This window comes from Schistocerca nitens, chromosome 8 (genome assembly GCF_023898315.1).
Source record: "Schistocerca nitens isolate TAMUIC-IGC-003100 chromosome 8, iqSchNite1.1, whole genome shotgun sequence".
Taxonomy (NCBI): domain Eukaryota; kingdom Metazoa; phylum Arthropoda; class Insecta; order Orthoptera; family Acrididae; genus Schistocerca; species Schistocerca nitens.
In genome coordinates, this window is record NC_064621.1 from 52555270 (window position 1) to 52572511 (window position 17242).

The 17242-nt window shown below is 42.4% G+C and overlaps 1 non-coding gene across 1 annotated transcript; it reads right to left on the reverse strand.

The window, feature by feature from the left end:
* Positions 1–593: 593 nt before the first annotated feature.
* Trnas-cga (transfer RNA serine (anticodon CGA)) lies at positions 594–668 on the reverse strand. Its single transcript has one exon. It is a non-coding gene; the product is annotated as a tRNA-Ser (tRNA).
* Between the last annotated feature and the right edge of the window lie 16574 nt (positions 669–17242).

Sequence of the window (17242 nt, forward strand, 5' to 3'; positions counted from 1 at the left end):
GGAAACCTCCACCCTCGCTGCTAAAGGTACACTTTCAGGTCTGAGTTATTGGAATAGCCCCTCTCACTCAATCAATTTGCCTGACTACTTAATTAAATTGATCAATTAATTAACCTCTCCCCCTCTGGTTAACCCCCTCCCTCCCACTCAACCTGCCAGAAATGGTGGGAAAAAGACTCTGTTGATTGGTCATTTGGAGGGAATTCAATTGTAGTGTATGGAATATTGTTCAAACAATTTAGACAATGAATAGAATATTGTGTGGTTGAAACTTCCTGGCAGATTAAAACTGTGTGCCGGACCGAGACTCGAACTGGGGACCTTTGCCTTTCGCGGGCAAGTGCTCTACTGACTGAGCTACTCAAGCACAACTCACGCCCTGTCCTCACAGCTTTACTTCTGCCAGTACCTCGTCTCCTACCTTCCAAACTTTACAGAAGCTCTCCTACGAACCTAGCAGAACTAGCACTCCTGAAAGAAAGGATATTGTGGAGACATGGCTTAGCCACAGCCTGGGGGATGTTTCTACAATGAATTTTCACTCTACAGTGGAGTGTGCGCTAATATGAAACTTCCTGGCAGATTAAAATTGTGTGCTGGACCGAGACTCGAACTCGGGACCTTTGCCTTTCGAGGGCAAGTGCTCTCCCGACTGAGCTACCCAAGCACGACTCACGCCCCGTCCTCACAGCTTTACTTCTGCCAGTACCTCGTCTCCTACCTTCCAAACTTTACAGAAGCTCTCCTGTGAAACTTGCAGAACTAGCACACCTGAAAAAAAGGATATTGCGGGGACATGGCTTAGCCACAGCCTGGGGGATGTTTCTAGAATGAATTTTCACTCTACAGCGGAGTGTGCGCTGATATGAAACTTCCTGGCATATTAAAACTGTGTGCCGGACCAAGACTCGAACTCGGGACCTTTGCCTTTCGTGTCAAAACTGTGTGCCGGACCAAGACTCGAACTTGAGACCTTTGCCTTTTGCGGGCTAGTGCTCTACCGACTGAGCTATCCAAGCATGTTTGGAAGGTAGGACACGAGGTACTGGCAGAAGTAAAGCTGTGAAGACGGGGCGTGAGTCGTGCTTCGGTAGCTCAGTCGGTAGAGCACTTGCCCGCGAAAGGCAAAGTTCCCGAGTTCGAGTCTCGGTCCGGCACACAGTTTTAATCTTCCAGGAAGTTTCATATCAGCGCACACTCCACGGTAGAGTGAAAATTCATTATTGTGTGGTTATTTATGGCAGAGTATAGAATTAGTTTATTTATTTAGTTGAAGAATTTGTCGGGAAATCGACTGCTGTGTATGGAATATTGTATAACAATTTGGACAATGTGTGGAATATTGTTTATTTAAACAATTTAGTGGATCCAAGGCACTGTATGGAATATAGTTTATTTATTTATTTAAAGAATTTTTTAGGAAACAGATCACCACCCCCACGACCCCATCTCCGACCCCATCGCCCCCTCCCCTCTCCCCCTCACCTCCCCTACCTGGCTCTGTGGTGGAGAGGAAGCATCTCACGAAGGGAAATTCAAGGGTATATGCTTTTATATAAAAAAATCAGTTTTCTGGGCTTGAATTTCTCTTGCTCATCATTCTCCGCTGTTTGGAAAGATGCACGTCTTGTGAGAAGTAATTACATTGAATGCATTTTTTTTTATTCCGATTGGACAAGGTTTACCATCATGAAACACACATCACAGGTAATTACACAGTTAAAAATCTTTCAGTCGCGAAGCACACACTGCCTGCTGTCCCCTGTCCACTGAAACGCACAGGACGCTACCGCACACGTTCCCAGGAGTTGGGATGCACCAGCAGCCCCTGCTAAGTGACGATACGGACGTCAGCTTCTGAACCATGCACAGGTGTCAGTTCGGGTCCCACAATGATGATATTGCGGCATCCCTTTGATACACGATACCTGAGAAAGACCTGTCAAAATACGTGTTCACCTAAGGCACTGTTGCTGGTGTGACGACGCATAGCTGTGGGTCCAGTGCTGAGAGAGAGATGTTTGCATACTGGATCACCGTCAGTAAGATATTTGCATAGAGGTTCACCCTCGCAGGTGCAGCTAAAAGGTCCTTAATGTTATACTGACGTCACATGTCGCCCTATAGAAATCTGTTCCAATGCTTCCCAGAATAGCACAGGCTGCATTGTGCCTAGAGTTCCTAATGGGACAGCCCACCCACTACATATCAGTTCCTTCCCAGAAATCGTGAAGTGTCGCAGAAATAGTTAACTGTCGCTTTTGTAGGAGCTTTCGTGATGTCTCAGCTTGTCTGAATGGAAATTCTTGTCCTAACAGGACCTGTTTGCAAAAATAGCCTCAAATAACACTGAATGCATTCTTCCTGATGATCCTATCCATCACTGAATTTACCCATCAAACTTCTGATGCTGCTAGTGTGGGATCACCGTCCACTATTGTTTTCTGCAGATGAGACTTTCAGTGGCAGAACTATTTTGAACAGATCGTCATATTGCACTGACAGTTAAACCACACAGAAATTGCCGCCATAAATACATCTACATCTACGGCCCAAGATCACAGTGGGTAAGCGCGTGTTAGCCAGAGAGAGGCCAGCTGACCGTTGCTGACACCTCACCCCAGTACAACTTGAATAGTAAGAGTTCAAAAGCTATCAATGCGCAAACACTCGTCATATTGAATCTTACACGCGACACACGCTGTCCAGAAGGCGACTCAACACAAACTGGGTATTAGTTCACTATTTACTTGTCCAGGGGGAGCCACAAGCCAAATCATCAGAAGATGAGCTTTCTCAGACTCTCTGAACTGTTGTACAAAGGGTGGGCAAGAGCCAGCTCGGAACAAAGGCATCCGCTGAGATGCTGTTTCCAGCCCCGATCTGTGTGCTTGCTGCTACACTTTCTACAACCATCTCCAGAGTCACGAGAATATTGGTAACCAGGAACATATTTATCAGTGTAACTACAATTAAATAGGACTGCTGCTGCAGTCTGACACTGAGCAATGTAGTGGAAATGTCTCCTCTTGACGGCCGTGGTTCTGGAACAAATTTCAATATCTATAGTGCACATAATTTTCTTCATAAAAAATCATATTTCTTTCCCCTTATGGCTATCAGTGTGCTGAATCTATAACTCCCTCACAATAGCACACACAGTCATTTTCTCTGAACATAATGCTACGCTAACTTTACACTGCGACATATACGCATTTCAGACAAACAGTGCAGTTATCGTTTATATGTGTACAGTGCCCGAAAAAATTATGGTATGCCTGCACTCATACCATCTAGGTGTCTCAATTCTCTTCAGTCCTAGGAAAGTGTCTGACTTTTAAGTTCTCCAGTCAGTGCTTCCGGAAGGCACTGCATCCTGACAAGACTCTCTCAAATAAGTGTTATAAAGCACAGGCGTCTGGCACTATGTGATAATGAACAATGCTAATGCGGACAAAAGGGTTGGAAAGACACTACTGATAGAGGTTGGTGTACTGTAATCGATGTTACTATCAATATTGCAACAAGGAAAATGGTAGGATATGCTTAGGGCTACTGAAGAGGAGACGTTTAGTGGCAGTGGTAGTGCCCGTCCTGTTTTTACACTATAGCATGTCCAGTTGAGTCCCTTCATTGCTATATTGTGGAGCTGTTTACAAAATGAATCTATCATCCCTTACGTCACCATGTCAAATCTATCCTTCCCTTACGACTAGACATACGTACTTTTTTTTTGTGTGATTAGTATTTTGATTAGTTCCCACAAATGTCTGGTGACATGTGGGAACATAAGCCACAGTACCTTTACGTTCAAAAAGCAGTGTAACATTTCTATCAGTTATAGGTGTATAAAGAAAATTATGATACCTCCACACTTGCAACAGCTGGATGTCATTTTCATACTGCAGAAAAGCCTCCCACTATCACATACTTGTCAAAGAATAAAAGATGTAATTACAAGTTAAAAAAGTCCTAGCATCTTTCCAGTTTATCGATTTCACCAATTCCACAAAATCTTTTCGTATTTTCGATACTTGTAACTTCAGCCAACACACAGTGGCGGCTGTTATATACAGTATTCAGACTGCCAAGATGGTGTCTGTGTCAGCAGGTTCAATGCATAGTGACCACCATGCAGATTGCATAAATTTCCCCGGACTAAGAAATCATTGTGGGTGCGATATATACTACGTCCATTCAGAATTAGTTTTCACGGGGTGAGCAGATAGGTGGTGAAACTATTGTAGTCTAAGCACATTTTTAAGTTCCTGTTGCTAAGCACCGTATCTGTTTAGCACTTTGGAGCAGGGACAGGATCACAGTGAGACGGATCTGTTGTTGCAGGTGGCAAAACTGAGTTTGTTACAAGAAAACAAAAGAGACTGTTAGAGCATTATACAAAGATTTCATTTGTTACATGTGTGAGAAACAGTGACCTGTTCATATCCTGTAACATCTGTGTGCGGGAGCTGAATTTTGAAAAAGGAGTACCATGTTATGCAGAAACCTCCCATAGAAATGCAAAAAATGCTTTAGTCCAAGTGCACAATAGGCTTTTGTCTGTCCCCTTCAGAGCATCAGCTGTATGTAACTGAATAATCACTATGAGTCTGTCGTCATTCAGTTCATTCAACAAAGTGTGTGCAGGATGTTTGTGAAATAGGTATTACCGTAGTTCTAAGGAGTGGTAGTGAGTGTAGTGTGCAAAGTATGGTCATGCTTTAGTTACCACTATCATAACTAACACTTGGTTCAAGAATCATAAAAGAAGGTTGTATACCTGGAAGAATCCTGGAGATACTAAAAGGTATCAGATAGATTATATAATGGTAAGGCAGAGATTTAGGAACCAGGTTTTAAATTGTAAGACATTTCCAGGGGCAGATGTGGATTCTGACCACAATCTATTGGTTATGAACTGCAGATTGAAACTGAAGAAACTGCAAAAAGGTGGGAATTTAAGGAGATGGGACCTGGATAAACTGAAAGAACCAGAGGTTGTAGAGAGTTTCAGGGAGAGCATAAGGGAACAATTGACAGGAATGGGGGAAAGAAATACAGTAGAAGAAGAATGGGTAGCTCTGAGGGATGAAGTAGTGAAGGCAGCAGATGATCAAGTAGGTAAAAAGACGAGGGCTAATAGAAATCCTTGGGTAACAGAAGAAATATTGAATGTAATTGATGAAAGGAGAAAATATAAAAATGCAGTAAATGAAGCAGGCAAAAAGGAATACAAACGTCTAAAAAATGAGATCGACAGGAAGTGCAAAATGGCTAAGCAGGGATGGCTAGAGGACAAATGTAAGGATATAGAGGCTTGTCTCACTAGGGGTAAGGTAGATACTGCCTACAGGAAAATTAAAGAGACCTTTGGAGAGAAGAGAACCACTTGTATGAATATCAAGAGCTCAGATGGCAACCCAGTTCTAAGCAAAGAAGGGAAGGCAGAAAGGTGGAAGGAGTATATAGAGGGTTTATACAAGGGCAGTGTACTTGAGGACAATATTATGGAAATGGAAGAGGATGTAGATGAAGACGAAATGGGAGATAAGATACTGCGTGAAGAGTTTGACAGAGCACTGAAAGACCTGAGTCGAAACAAGGCCCCGGGAGTAGACAACATTCCATTAGAACTACTGATGGCCTTGGGAGAGCCAGTCATGACAAAACTCTACCATCTGGTGAGCAAGATGTATGAGACAGGCGAAATACCCTCAGACTTCAAGAAGAATATAATAATCCAAATCCCAAAGAAAGCAGGTGTTGACAGATGTGAAAATTACCGAACTATCAGTTTAATAAGTCACAGCTGCAAAATACTAACGCGAATTCCTTCCAGACGAATGGAAAAACTGGTAGAAGCGGACCTCGGGGAAGATCAGTTTGGATTCCGTAGAAATGTTGGAACACTTGAGGCAATACTAACCTTACGACTTATCTTAGAAGAAAGATTAAGAAAAGGCAAACCTATGTTTCTAGCATTTGTAGACTTAGAGAAAGCTTTTGACAATGTTAACTGGAATACTCTCTTTCAAATTCTGAAGGTGGCAGGGGTAAAATACAGGGAGCGAAAGGCTATTCACAATTTGTACAGAAACCAGATGGCAGTTATAAGAGTCGAGGGGCATGAAAGGGAAGCAGTGGTTGGGAAAGGAGTGAGACAGGGTTGTAGTCAAATTAAATCGGATGATGCTGAGGGAATTAGATTAGGAAATGAGACACTTAAAGTAGTAAAGGAGTTTTGCTATTTAGGGAGTAAAATAACTGATGATGGTCGAAGTAGAGAGGATATAAAATGTAGACTGGCAATGGCAAGGAAATCATTTCTGAAGAAGAAAAATTTGTTAACATCGAGTATAGATTTAAGTGTCAGGAAGTCGTTTCTGAAAGTATTTGTATGGAGTGTAGCCATGTATGGAAGTGAAACATGGACGATAACTAGTTTGGACAAGAAGAGAATAGAAGCTTTCGAAATGTGGTGCTACAGAAGAGTGCTGAAGATAAGGTGGGTAGATCACGTAACTAATGAGGAGGTATTGAATAGGATTGGGGAGAAGAGAAGTTTGTGGCACAACTTGACTAGAAGGAGGGATCGGTTGGTAGGACATGTTTTGAGGCATCAAGGAATCACAAATTTAGCATTGGAGGGCAGCGTGGAGGGTAAAAACCGTAGAGGGAGACCAAAAGATGAATACACTAAGCAGATTCAGAGGGATGTGGGTTGCAGTAAGTACTGGGAGATGAAGAAGCTTGCACAGGATAGAGTAGCATGGAGAGCTGCATCAAACCAGTCTCAGGACTGAAGACCACAACAACAACAACATGAAAGGGGGATAGTGACTGTGCAACTCTGCTTGTTCAGCAACAGAGCTGTACCCACACATTAGAAAAAATATTGTAGGGCTCTTACTTCCTCAATATGTTGCGACAATTAACCGTGAGGACTGCGGATTCAGCAGGAAAAGAGAATGTTACTGCTTACAGCATGTCTGAGCGGCTGAAATCAAATGTTATGTTATGTTATGTTATGTTAATGATTTTGATTATTACATGTTCCCTACACAACTTGTATCATTACTATGTGATATATATTGATATACATTTTACTTGCCACCTCACACATATAAAAGTACTATGACTCAAATGCACGATAGCACACTGATGGACCGCCATCTGTTAAGGTGGATTGTAATGGGTGTATGCTGAAAAGATCAATAATAATAATATCTGTTCTGTAGCAAAGTAAGATGCTAATACTTTTTTAATGACCTACTTCTTTACTTCATGGTTTCTATGGTGATGAGCACAGACAGATAATATTTAAAGATATGGCATACACAGAAGATGCAGGAATGATAGAGACATTCTAAGAAAACGTTGCATTCAAGTATGTGATGTGTGCTAAGACAAGGAAGCGTGCAAAGTGGTTAATACAGTTCTACCCTGGAATTCACTGTGATGATCCTGGCATACCCTATAAAGATATGGTGACAGCACTTCAATTATTCATCCATTATATACGTGAAGGGGAAGAAAAAGATCTCATGGATGGGTCGATCTTTAAATTTGCTACTATTCAAGACCTGGAATCCTGTGGGGGTCCTTCTCTCCATTGACTTAAGAAGAAGAAGAAGATATATGAAAATAGTGTTGCTGTGTCCAAAGAAGAAAAAGTAGAAGAAGATATCTGGAAATAGTGTTGCTGTGTCTGCTTATGAAAATGTAAAATTACTTTTAAGTCGGATGAAAAGTAAAGGAAATTTTACCCTACAAAATCTGTGTTCTTTTTTTTTTCTTACCCCTGTTACCGCTTCGACAGAGTACAGTTTTAACCACATGCTATGTCTGTGGTTTTCTTCAAGCACAGGAGATAAAATTTTAGACATGTCTGCTATATATCTTGGGAAGCAGACACAGTCACATGCCTCGTGCACGATAGGCGTAATTCCATGCAACCATTCTATATATTTTGTTATGTTCCATTTTAAACTTCATCTCCTTAATATCACTCATCTTCAGCAAAACTAATGTCATTTGTGGCCTGCACAGGCTTTGTTAAAAATAGTGACCGAGGGCTGTTTTTCTTTCAATTGTATCTCTGCATTAGTTTTTAGTTTAGATTTACAAAAAAAAAATTTCCGACCAGCATTACTGTTGTAGCATGTAAGTTAAAAGTATTTCTACATTGAAATAGCAGAGTCAGTTTATACCTCAAGAATACTATATTGTACCTCAAAAACTACATTGTACCTCAAGATCTATATTGTATTTGTGTGAACTGAATAAATGAACAAAATAAAATCTGTCACCATACGTCTTTGTTATTGATATTTACAAAAAACCATATCCCCCATTGCAGTATGTATGTATATATATGTATATATCTGCTGAAACTCTTTGTCTTTACAAATGTCTGCTTGTGTCTGTGTATGTGCGGTTGGATATGGGTGTGTGTGCGAGTGTATACCTGTCCTTTTTTCCCCCTAAGGTAAGTCTTTCCACTCCCGGGATTGGAATGACTCCTTACCCTCTCCCTTAAAACCCACATCCTTTCGTCTTTCCCTCTCCTTCCCTCTTTCCTGATGAAGCAACCGTCGGTGGCGAAAGCTTGAATTTTGTGTGTATGTTTGTGTTTGTTTGTGTGTCTATCGACCTCGACCTGCCAGTGCTTTCGTTTGATAAGCCACATCATCTTTGTTTTTAGATATATTTCTCCCACGTGGAATGTTTCCCTATATATATATATATATATATATATATATATATATATATATATATATATATATATATATATATATATATATATATATATATCTAAAAAGAAAGATGATGAGACTTACCAAACAAAAGCGCTGGCAGGTCGATAGACACACAAACAAACACAAATATACACACAAAATTCAAGCTTTCGCAACAAGCTGTTGCCTCATCAGGAAAGAGGGAAGGAGAGGGAAAGACGAAAGGATGTGGGTTTTAAGGGAGAGGGTAAGGAGTCATTCCAATCCCGGGAGCGGAAAGACTTACCTTAGGGGGAAAAAAGGACAGGTATACACTCGCACACACACACATATCCATCCACACATACAGACACAAGCAGACATATTTGTCTGCTTGTGTCTGTATGTGTGGATGGATATGTGTGTGTGTGCGAGTGTATACCTGTCCTTTTTTCCCCCTAAGGTAAGTCTTTCCGCTCCCGGGATTGGAATGACTCCTTACCCTCTCCCTTAAAACCCACATCCTTTCGTCTTTCCCTCTCCTTCCCTCTTTCCTGATGAGGCAACAGCTTGTTGCGAAAGCTTGAATTTTGTGTGTATATTTGTGTTTGTTTGTGTGTCTATCGACCTGCCAGCGCTTTTGTTTGGTAAGTCTCATCATCTTTCTTTTTAGATGTATTTTTTCCACGTGGAATGTTTCCCTCTGCCAGGGTGTTTCAAAAATGACTGGTATATTTGAAACGGCAATAAAAACTAAACGAGCAGCGATAGAAATACACCGTTTGTTGCAATATGCTTGGGACAACAGTACATTTTCGGGCGGACAAACTTTCGAAATTACAGTAGTTACAATTTTCAACAACAGATGGCGCTGCAAGTGATGTGAAAGATATAGAAGACAACGCAGTCTGTGGGTGCGCCATTCTGTACGTCCGCTACGTCATCTTTCTGCTGTAAGCGTGTGCTGTTCACAACGTGCAAGTGTGCTGTAGACAACATGGTTTATTCCTTAGAACAGAGGATTTTTCTGGTGTTGGAATTCCACCGCCTAGAACACAGTGTTGTTGCAACAAGACGAAGTTTTCAACGGAGGTTTAATGTAACCAAAGGACCGAAAAGCGATACAATAAAGGATCTGTTTGACAAATTTCAACGGGCTGGAAAGGTAGGGCGACCGCGTACGGCAACCACAGAGGGCAACGCGCAGCTAGTGCAGCAGGTGATCCAACAGCGGCCTCGGGTTTCCGTTCGCCGTGTTGCAGCTGCGATCCAAATGACGCCAACGTCCACGTATCGTCTCATGCGCCAGAGTTTACACCTCTATCCATACAAAATTCAAACGCGGCAACCCCTCAGCACCGCTACCAATGCTGCACGAGAGACATTCGCTAACGATATAGTGTACAGGATTGATGACGGCGATATGCATGTGGGCAGCATTTGGTTTACTGACGAAGCTTATTTTTACCTGGACGGCTTCGTCAGTAAACAGAACTGGCGCATATGGGGAACCGAAAAGCCCCATGTTGCAGTCCCATCGTCCCTGCATCCTCAAAAAGTACTGGTCTGGGCCGCCATTTCTTCCAAAGGAATCATTGGCCCATTTTTCAGATCCGAAACGATTACTGCATCATGCTATCTGGACATTCTTCGTGAATTTGTGGCGGTACAAACTGCCGTAGACGACACTGCGAACACCTCGTGGTTTATGCAAGATGGTGCCCGGCCACATCGCACGGCCGACGTCTTTAATTTCCTGAATGAATATTTCGATGATCGTGTGATTGCTTTGGGCTATCCAAAACATACAGGAGGCGGTGTGGATTGGCCTCCCTATTCGCCAGACATGAACCCCTGTGACTTCTTTCTGTGGGGACACTTGAAAGACCAGGTGTACCGCCAGAATCCAGAAACAATTGAACAGCTGAAGCAGTACATCTCATCTGCATGTGAAGCCATTCCGCCAGACATGTTGTCAAAGGTTTCGGGTAATTTCATTCAGAGACTACGCCATATTATTGCTACGCATGGTGGATATGTGGAAAATATCGTACTATAGAGTTTCCCAGACCGCAGCGCCATCTGTTGTTGAAAATTGTAACTACTGTAATTTCGAAAGTTTGTCTGCCTGAAAATGTACTGTTGTCCCAAGCATATTGCAACAAACGGTGTATTTCTATCGCTGCTCGTTTAGTTTTTATTGCCGTTTCAAATATACCGGTCATTTTTGAAACACCCTGTATATATATATATACTCCTGGAAATGGAAAAAAGAACACATTGACACCAGTGTGTCAGACCCACCATACTTGCTCCGGACACTGCGAGAGGGCTGTACAAGCAATGATCACACGCACGGCACAGCGGACACACCAGGAACCGCGGTGTTGGCCGTCGAATGGCGCTAGCTGCGCAGCATTTGTGCACCGCCGCCGTCAGTGTCAGCCAGTTTGCCGTGGCATACGGAGCTCCATCGCAGTCTTTAACACTGGTAGCATGCCGCGACAGCGTGGACGTGAACCGTATGTGCAGTTGACGGACTTTGAGCGAGGACGTATAGTGGGCATGCGGGAGGCCGGGTGGACGTACCGCCGAATTGCTCAACACGTGGGGCGTGAGGTCTCCACAGTACATCGATGTTGACGCCAGTGGTCGGCGGAAGGTGCACGTGCCCGTCGACCTGGGACCGGACCGCAGCGACGCACGGATGCACGCCAAGACCGTAGGATCCTACGCAGTGCCGTAGGGGACCGCACCGCCACTTCCCAGCAAATTAGGGACACTGTTGTTCCTGGGGTATCGGCGAGGACCATTCGCAACCGTCTCCATGAAGCTGGGCTACGGTCCCGCACACCGTTAGGCCGTCTTCCGCTCACGCCCCAACATCGTGCAGCCCGCCTCCAGTGGTGTCGCGACAGGCGTGAATGGAGGGACGAATGGAGACGTGTCGTCTTCAGCGATGAGAGTCGCTTCTGCCTTGGTGCCAATGATGGTCGTATGCGTGTTTGGCGCCGTGTAGGTGAGCGCCACAATCAGGACTGCATACGACCGAGGCACACAGGGCCAACACCCGGCATCATGGTGTGGGGAGCGATCTCCTACACTGGCCGTACACCACTGGTGATCGTCGAGGGGACACTGAATAGTGCACGGTACATCCAAACCGTCATCGAACCCATCGTTCTACCATTCCTAGACCGGCAAGGGAACTTGCTGTTCCAACAGGACAATGCACGTCCGCATGTATCCCGTGCCACCCAACGTGCTCTAGAAGGTGTAAGTCAACTACCCTGGCCAGCAAGATCTCCGGATCTGTTCCCCATTGAGCATGTTTGGGACTGGATGAAGCGTCGTCTCACGCGGTCTGCACGTCCAGCACGAATGCTGGTCCAACTGAGGCGCCAGGTGGAAATGGCATGGCAAGCCGTTCCACAGGACTACATCCAGCATCTCTACGATCGTCTCCATGGGAGAATAGCAGCCTGCATTGCTGCGAAAGGTGGATATACACTGTACTAGTGCCGACATTGTGCATGCTCTGTTGCCTGTGTCTATGTGCCTGTGGTTCTGTCAGTGTGATGATGTGATGTATCTGACCCCAGGAATGTGTCAATTAAGTTTCCCCTTCCTGGGACAATGAATTCACGGTGTTCTTATTTCAATTTCCAGGAGTGTATATAGTGCCTATCTACCAGCGCTTGCCCGTTTTGTAAGTCATGGAATATATATATATATATATATATATATATATATATATATATATATATATATATATATATATATATATATATATATATAGGGAAACATTCCACGTGGGAAAAATATATCTAAAAACAATGATGATGTGACTTACCAAATGAAAGCGCTGGCACGTCGATAGACACACAAACAAACACAAACATACACACAAAATTCAAGCTTTCGCAACAAACTGTTGCCTCATCAGGAAAGAGGGAAGGAGAGGGAAAGACGAAAGGATGTGGGTTTTAAGGGTGAGGGTAAGGAGTCATTCCAATCCCGGGAGCGGAAAGACTTACCTTAGGGGGAAAAAAGGACGGGTATACACTCGCACACACACACATATCCATCCACACATATACAGACACAAGCAGACATATATAAATACAAATATAAATACATAAATACAAATATAAACATCTCTGCCCAAACTCTTTGTATTTATATATGTCTGCTTGTGTCTGTATATGTGTGGATGGATATGTGTGTGTGTGCGAGTGTATACCCGTCCTTTTTTCCCCCTAAGGTAAGTCTTTCCGCTCCCGGGATTGGAATGACTCCTTACCCTCTCTCTTAAAACCCACATCCTTTCGTCTTTCCCTCTCCTTCCCTCTTTCCTGATGAGGCAACAGTTTGTTGCGAAAGCTTGAATTTTGTGTGTATGTTTGTGTTTGTTTGTGTGTCTATCGACCTGCCAGCGCTTTTGTTTGGTAAGTCACATCATCTTATAAAATCTGTCACATATATATATATATATATATATATATATATATATATATATATATATATACTGCAATTGGGGATATGGTTTATTTGTAAATATCAATAACAAAGACGTATGGTGACAGATTTTATTTTGTTCATTTAACCAGTTCACACAAATACAATATAGTTCTTGAGGTACAATGTAGTTTTTGAGGTACAATATAGTATTCTTGAGGTATAAACTCTGCTATTTCAATGTAGAAATACTTTTAACTTACATGCTACAACAGTAATGCTGGTCGGAATTTTTTTTTTCTTTGTAAATCTAAACTAAAAACTAATGCAGAGATACAATTGAAAGAAAAACGGCCCCCGGTCACTATTTTTAACAAATTAACCTGGTTTCAACACTGCTAGGAGTGTCTTCCTCACAATTTAAGTAAAAAAATGGTCTATATTCTATAATATGGTCACAGAATTATGACTAAAACCTATGATAGGGTATAAGGTGGAAACATCAAGAAAGACTGGCTGTACTTATATGTCATTTATAAAATAATCTGGAAGAAATGGGCTGTTACTTTATTTCGAATTCATTCAAACATGGGCAGTTGAAAACAGCAGCTAAGTTATCAATGTGCTGTCATACCGTTAAACATTGTCATGTCTATAAAATCAATAAACCATTCTTTCAATGAATCAATCCAAACTGCTTAATGTTTTCGAAGCTGAAAAAAAGGATGACGTGGGACATAACATAATCATCAGCAATTGTAAAGTCATTCTTAGCCCCCGACACTATTAACCAAATACACAGTGATGCTTTTTCCGTTTTTTTAAATGTATATATAGCTGCAGTTGTTCGCTACTAAAAGCAACATTTCCTCCAATATTTTACTTTTCTAAGCTTAAGAGAAGTAGCCCGCTTTTCCCCGAGTCCTCCGTCCCAAATTAAGTCCACTTTTAGTATGAAAGAAGTGTTCCGGTTTGTCAGGCAGAAATTAGGGCAGCCCTAGATGCATAGATAGATGAACGTAAAGTTTTCGTGAAATCTTCCAGATTGTGCTTTACTCAGCTAAATGATACTTAATATCTGCTCTTTCCCTCTTCCGCAAACGAATATAGCGCTCACAAATTACACATTCTGCTTCACATTCACGCCTCCCTCATTTTATTATATTTATTATATTTAATATTATTAAATATTCGTCTGAATATTTTTCTTGGAATGAACACTTCCACTTCGGCACTTTGAGTTCACTTGAAGCAATCATACACCTTATTAACAATTTAAGCGCGATACTACTCAGAGAAACAGGGAATCACGTTTCTGTAAACCTCAAACTAAAGTGACGTAAGGGACACTGATGGTGGTCCATCAGGCTGGTATCGCGCATTCGAGTCAGTGCTTAAAGCGGGGCTCATACTTTGAAATGCGTGAAGTGGTAAGTAAAATATATATCACGTAATAAAGGCACAAGTTGTGTAGGGAACATGTAGTAGGCCTGATCTAAAGCATTCACGTGACGAGGACTCTTTGTCAGTTTCATATAAACATCCGAGAGCACATTACACACATTTCTTGATTTCAGACACGCTGTAAGCAGTAATATTCTCTGTTCCCGGCGAATCCATAGTCCTCAAGGTTAAATGTCGCAACATATTGAGGAAGTAAGAGCGCTAGAATATTTTTTCTAATGTGTGGGTACAGCTCTGTTGCTGAACAAGCAGAGTTGCGCAGTTACTATCCCCCTTTAATAGCGATAACTAAAGCAGGGCCATACTTTGCACACCACACTCACTACCACTCCTCAGGACTATGGTAATACCTATTTCACAAACGTCCTGCACATACTTGAAATTGAATAAAATGAATGACGACAGACTCATAGTGATTGTTCAGTTACACACAGATGATGCACTGAAGGGGACAAACAAAAAAGTCTATTGTGCACTTGGAATAAACTTTTTTTGCATTTTTATGGGACGTTTCTGCATAACATGGAACTCCTTTTTGAAAATTCAGCTCCCGCACACACATGTTACAGGATATAAACAGGTCACCGTTTCTCGAACATGTAACAAACGAAATCTTTGTATAACGCTCAAACAGTCTCTTTTGTTTTTTCGTAACAAACTCAATTTTGCCAGCTGCAACAATAGATCCGTCTCGCAGTGATCGTCATCCTGCTCCAAAGTGCTAAACAGGTGCGGTACTTAGCAATAGAAGCTTAAAATGTGCTTACGGTACAACAGTTTAGCGGTGTCTCTATCTACTCGCCCCGTGAAAACTAACGCCGAATGGACGTAGTATATATTGCACTCACAATGATTTGTTCGTCAGGGAAATTTATGCGATCTGGGTGGTGGTCGCTATGCATGGAACGTACTGACACAAACCTCGTCTTGGCGGTCTGAATACTGTGTATCAGGGCTTCCCAATCTTTTCAGCTGGTGGACCCCTTCTTCAGTCGAAAATCCCTGGCGGACCCCTCGTCAGTCAAGAGCACAGTAACTTTAAATTTCAGAGCGAAACCCATGGGAACTGAAAGCTTCTTAATGCACGTGCCATGTTCCCAATGCGTCTAGCATGCAAGAAACAATTTCATTAACACACGGCTTTATGAGATTTTCTGCAGTGGTATGAGCTTTGCCTGCTTTTGCCACTCGATAACTAACCAAGAAAGAAGCTTTTAATGAATTTTTATTAATTGTTTTTGCATGAGTTTTCATGCAATGCTGAGAAGCAGCTAGTTCAGCACACTTCCTTTTGAAAATCCGTGTGAGTACCTTCAAAATGACGGTGCAATTTAACTGGAACCATTGGACTGTTCGGAAGGACTCGCGCACAAATTATACACTGAGCTTTACTCTTCTTTGTCTCCATAAAGCCCATTTCCAAATAGCTTTCGTTGTACTTACGCTTCTTGGTTATTCCATTTCCACAGGATATTGCAACCAATGGAGTACTTGCAGCGTTTTCACATAATAAATCCGACTGAGGAGCTTCTTCGACAAAGCTCGCTCCGCGCATGCGTAAAAGGTTTCAGCGCATCTAGCGCCGTGAGTCTGCGCACAAATCACCCCCGTATTGTTGCGAAACAGTCGGTCAGAGGAGCCGCATTCTCCGGCACTAAACTGTGTATTCGTTCTCACTTAGGAACCGCAAAGGCTGCTTGGGAATACGACCTGAAGTAAAAGTACACATGTTTTTCACAAGAAAAAAAAGATGAATTTCATTTTTACATTTTTATTCAATAATTTTACTCACTATTTTATACGATTTAGTGAAATGTGGCCGCGGACCCCCTAGAAAGACCCGGCGGACCACTAAGGAGTCCGCGGACCACACGTTGGGAAGCCCTGCTGTATATGGAAGACGCCACTGTGTGTTGTCCGGATTTACAAGTATAGAAATACGAAAAGGTTTTGTGGAAGTGGTGAAATCGATAAACCAGAAAGATGCTAGTACTTTTTTTAACTTGTAATTATATCATTTATTAATTGACAAGTATGTGATGACGGGAGGCTTTACTGCAGTGTGAAAACGACACCCAGCTGATGCAAGTGTGGTGGTATCAATTTTCTTTATACACCTATAACTGATAGTCATAAATGTTGTGCTGCTGCTTGAACATAAAGGTATTGTGGCTTATGTTCCCACGTGTCAGCAGACGTTTGTGAGAACTAATCAAACTACTAATCACGTAAAAAAAAAATACGTATGTCTAGTTATAAGGGAAGGGTAGATTTGATGTGGTGACATAAGGGATGATATATTCATTTTGTAAACAGCTTTACAATACAGCAATGCAGGGAATCAACTGGACATCACAGGACGGGCAGTACGGCTGTAACAAAATGTCTCCTCATCGGTAGCCCTAAGCGTATCCTCACGTTCTCCTTGCTACAATATCAACACTGACATTGATTACAGTATACCAACCTGTATCAGTGATGTCTTTCCAGCCCCTTCATCCACAGGAGCGTTGTTCATTATGACAAAGTGCCGGACACCTGGGCTTTATAACAGTTATTTGAGAGAGTCTTAGCAGGGTGCAGCGCCTTCCGGAAGCACTGAC